Source organism: Aythya ferina (genome assembly GCF_964211825.1).
Source record: "Aythya ferina genome assembly, chromosome: Z".
In the NCBI taxonomy this organism is placed as follows: Eukaryota; Metazoa; Chordata; class Aves; order Anseriformes; family Anatidae; genus Aythya; species Aythya ferina.
In genome coordinates this window covers 33,958,840-33,964,069 of record NC_140299.1, presented here as the reverse complement: position 1 = coordinate 33,964,069, position 5,230 = coordinate 33,958,840, and the positions used below count along the sequence as shown (strand labels likewise).

Sequence of the window (5,230 nt, the reverse complement as noted above, 5' to 3'; positions counted from 1 at the left end):
AACAGAAAAAGACAATTGGCAACCTTCTTGTTAATTTCATTTGGAACTATGTCACTGAACCTAATTCTCTTCTGGTATAGATACACAATAGGAGCTGCTTCAGTGTCTGTGAAGATAGATGATGGCCATCATATTGCAGAAAGTGATAACCAAAACTAGGTGATGGTGAAATGACCACATGGTTTTCAACTTTCTTCTTCAAATGTCATCTCTTCAAAATAATTCCTATTTTTCTGTCGTGGTTTAACCCAGCCGGCAGCTAAACACCACACAGCTGTTTGCTCACCCTCCCACCTCCCACTCTGGGATGGGGTGGGGGAGAGAGATGGGAAAATGAAGGCTGTGAGCTGAGATACAGACAGTTTATTAAGACAGGAAAATAATAACAATAATAATAATAACAATAATGATGATAATAGTACTACTACTAATAATGTGTACAAAACAAGTGATGCACAATGCAATTGCTCACCACCTGCTGACCGATGCCCAGCCTAACCCCAAGCAGTCTGGCCCTCCTCCCTCAGCTAGCCACCCCTATATATTGTTTAGCATGATGTCAGATGGTATGGAATACCCCTTTGGCTAGTTTGGGTCAGCTGTCCTGGGTCTGTCCCCTCCCAGCTCTTACTGCACCCCCAGCCTGCCCATTGGCAGGACAGAGTGAGAAGCTGAGACGTCCTTGGCTTGGTATAAGCACTGCTCTGCAACAGTTAAATCATTGGCATGTTATCAGCACTCTTCTCATCCTAAGCCAAAACATAACATTCTACCAGCTACTAGGAAGAAAATTAACTCTGTTCTAACTGAAACCAGGACATTTTCTCATTTGTCTGCAGCAGGAGGGACGCTACCTCTAGCAAGTATCAGAAGAAAGAAGTAGAAGGAAAGTACATAATATTGATGCCGAGAAGAAGTGCTGTTAATCAGATGTGTGAAGCAAATGGCCTTTGAAGCAGAAAAACACAGAGGCTAATTAGTTCATGCTGTGTCGTTGAGAAAGGTAGCTGAGAATATTAGGTGTCAGACTATTGCTGTTAATACTGTTTTGATTGTGAATAAATGTAAACTACATAGGTACCCATGGGTGAACACAGGACCAAAACTGTCTCCAGCAGAGGTAGCAGAGGTATTTTCTTCACTCTGCCCTACAGTAGCTTAAAAAGATATTGTGACTATTTCCTTAGAGGGTGGCTTTCATTTCTTCAGATCAAACATGAACAACTGCTGGAGATCCTAAATGCTGACTTCCTCATGTCCTCTAACTTTTGATAGGGTCATTTCTTTTACATAGGAAAAATAAGTGTCTGGCAGAAGATAAAGAAAACAAACATGCTTGTCATGATTAGTAGCCGTGACTTCCAATAAGGAGAGAATTGAAAAGTCATATCCCTGAGATAATACTGGTCTGCTCTTTTAGGATCCTTGGTCACAGTATCAAAGACGTCTTTACAGGTATTCATGTTTTAGAAATAAGTGAGAATCCTCAGCTGTAAGTTTCACAGTCCTGACCTTGCTTAATGTTCTGGGTTTCATAGAAAAAACACCGCCTGCCATAGGCAAATATGGTTGGCCTATGTAATCCATTGTGTATGTTCAACTTTCCCGCCAACAGAAACAAGATATCCCAGTCTCAGCACATGTATCTAAAGGAACTCATACACCTTGTTCCTGCTTGACCTTAGCTGCTGTAAGATCCATCTTTTGTTTGCACTTTTTAATCCAGTTTAATACAAGTAGCCCGTTATCCACTTGTCAATATTTTTTCATGTAACTTCTACTGTGTTTTCTGATTAAGCAGTTTTTGAGATGCTCCTCTAATTAAACTGGAATAAATATTGGCATTGTCCTTCTGAGATTTTACATGAGACTTTTTAACTAGAAATGTTACAGAAAATCCTTTACACAGAGAATCGAGCAGCTTTCATTCTCTCCATTAATTCGTAATAAAGCTATGAAACAACAATCTGAATGTGAATTAAAACAAACAGACAACAACAGCTAAAAGCCACCCAATCTCCATAAATATTAAAAAGTGGTCTTTGGTTTAGCCAAATCACAGAACTGATATTCTGAAGGCATAAAATAAAATCCCCATCTTGTTTCACCAATGCTGGCTGGTCTGGTATAAATTTAGTTGGGTTTTGTTTGTTTGTCTGTTTATTTGGTGGCTTTTTTTTGTTTTTGGTTTTGTCTTTTAAATAAGGATAACACTTTAATGCTCCAAGTACTTGTGGAGAGGATAAAACTGATTCATAATTTCTAGCCTCTTGATTATTGGGAATCAGGCTTGACGAGATGAAATAAATTGAGATTAAATGCGAAATGCATGTGTTGATAAAACAGCCTGGAAATATTTCTAAGTTTCTACTGGTATAACAAGTTAAATTGCCATAACTGTGTATCCATCTACATCCAGTATTCTTTTCATAGCCATTGATTTGGTATGTAGCCCTTCTTAAGTCAGATCAGGGCTATGTACTGCTTTCTAGAATCATAGAATCATAAAATATCCTGAGTTGGAAGGGACCCATAAGGATCATTGAGTCCAGCTTCTGGGAGTTAATGTCATTATCCTAATTTCATACAGTTTCATCTATACACTTGCCACTGTACATAGTGGCATCGTGAGTGTTGATTAAAGTCTGTAAAGTATACTAAAAATGCCAAGTATTATTCAGTGGATGTGTAAGGGGATGATAGATGTTACAATGTAAAATAGGATCATTGCTAAGATGCAAACACAGCTAGAAACAGCAGTTGTAACCCAGATAGGAGGATCTTCCAGCTGCTGACATCACAGAGAGAAAGATCCACTTACAGGACATCTGAGAATTCTAAATAGGTTCCAAGAAACCATTCACAGCCTTTACCCACCTCACAATACTGGTGCTTATTCCTACTGATTCATAGATGGGACTTCTGATCATTCAGGATATTACGAAAGCAGGAAAAAAAAAAAAAAAAGACACAAATATTGAAAGTGAATATTTATTTTACAGAAGTACATCTCCCTTGATCAAAATATGTTTGTAATTACTAGATATAATGGATGCATATTTGGAGGTAACTGATCTGATTTAGAAAAGAACAACAAAGTCACAAATCTCATGTGTTTTGTCCCTAACTCCTCTGAAATAGCAGTATGAGTGTACACTGGAAGTAGTTGCAAGGCCATTCTGGTGGTCTGATTCAGATTTCATAACAGTTATAAATCAGAAGTTACTCTGAGGACACTAATAGCTGAATAGTTTTCACAAGCTTGTTTTATTTCTTTTGCATTAACACTTGATTAAATGGAATTGTGAGAAAAAGCATCTATTTATTTTTAATTCTTACTTAATTTTAGGTTAATAACCTTTGCTGAATAATGTTGTTATCTAATTGGAAATATATGGGGTTCCATTATGGTTTTTCAGGGTATAAGGAAATGAACAAAAGGTGGGGGAGGGGGGGGAACAGAAGGGGGAACATGTTCAGACCAGCTCTAGCAATGGAGTTGTGTCAGTCAGACATAATGAGGATTTAAGTGTTTGTTTGTTTGTTTGTTTTAAAGAAAACTTCGTTCTGAGTTCTAGTTCTTTCAATGTCAGAAAACAAATTTGCATCATACAAATGCTGAGAAAACGGACAAAATCTCACCCTAGTGAAGAGTAAGAAGTATATTTTCCATATCACTGATTGTACAGGGATGGTACTACTTCTGTTATTTCACCTCTGATTATTCCAGGATTGGAAGCAGTCAGTTCCTACAAGCTTGGCAGCTGCAAGATCCAGATGTGCAGCCCCTGGAATTAATCTCTCTGGCAGTGGCAACTGGCTATCAATTTCCCTTTTCTGTTTTTCTCAGCTGATTTGATGTGATAGTGTTGTGTATCACATCAACACTATACATGTTCATGGTATATTCTTGTAATGACAAGGAGCTGAGTCACCATGGCATGCTTTTGATGTGGGAGAGGAACAAATTGTACACAGAGACCCTGATTCTCTTGTCAATATTACTTTACCTTGACCTGGGTGGGTTTAGCCTTGATTTATATGGACTGAACAGAATAAAGTTTAAAATGCACGGTAATCCTACACCAGCAATGTAGAAAATTTATCCGTCTCCTCTGTTAAGTAGTGCAGAATGCTCCCATCAATGTTAAGAAAAGTTAACGTGGATGGTAACTAGAACTGAGAGTGAGATTCTTATTTACTTGGCATGGAAAAGTTTGCTATCAGACTGCAAACCAGAGTTAACTTAATTAAAATAACACTGGAAAGGAAACAGTTGATTCAATCATCCTAGGGAATATGGATGGGAATGAATGAAATGCCTGTGTAAAAACAGAGGTATCACTCATACAGAGTGTGTGTATATCAGTCTAAAAATACTATCTTGGTACACCAACCTTAGGGGGGGAAAAAAGGCGCTTTTAAACTGATTTCTGTCCAGAACAAAGACTGAATTAGAAGTAACATGGATAGCAGAGCCTGAGAGTATGGTGCACCTTGCTTACTACTTTGTGGCACTAGGCACTGACTAGTCCAGATAATCTAACCATTGATAGCCCAAAGCTGACTGCACATGTATTTATTGTGTAGTCTTTTGTTCAGGCTTATTCCCGTTCTTGGACTGTGATCAGCTCAACCATATGCAGAACAAGAATGAATTGGACCTAATTCTCCTGGGTTTTCTAATTAAAATCAAGCTTTAACTGAAATTTATTAGGGAAAGATAAAATCTCACCAGTCATTTTCTGCTAATGGCAGAGGATGCTGTGAGTTTCTGGGATCTTCAGTAACTCTTCTTATGACATATGCAATTTAATTAGCAGGATTGCTGTCTGCAGTTGAAATCAGAGCATGTACTAGTCATCTCTGTCCCAAGTGCATCATCTAAAAAGGGAACTGAAAGGGGAAAAACACAAGCATGGGTTTTGTTTGTAAATATATGCTCTTAGATTTAATTGGAATACTTGGCATCTATTATTCTGGTGGTCAGTTTTTGATTCTTAGGGAAGTATTTTATCCATGTATATTTTTGATTATCTAAAAGAAAATTATTTTCCTTTCTCCTCTGCATGCGGTAAGTGTTTCACTCTGATGTCTGACAGTGACTCTGATGTCCCAAATGCATAGGAATATGTGGTCAGAACATAACTACCTACACAAAACCAACCCCCCCCCCCCCTTTTTTTTTCTTCAGCCTCTTGTAAAAAGTAAAAATTAAAAAATAACATCA

General features: G+C 37.9%; 1 long non-coding RNA gene across 1 annotated transcript; it reads right to left on the bottom strand.

Annotated features, from left to right (window-relative positions):
• Nucleotides 1-1,270: 1,270 nt before the first annotated feature.
• LOC311427400 lies at nt 1,271-4,803 on the bottom strand. The gene is made up of 3 exons (XR_014687336.1): nt 4,736-4,803; nt 2,878-2,922; nt 1,271-1,307 (listed from the first exon to the last, which is right to left on the bottom strand). It is a non-coding gene; the product is annotated as an uncharacterized lncRNA (long non-coding RNA).
• Between the last annotated feature and the right edge of the window lie 427 nt (nt 4,804-5,230).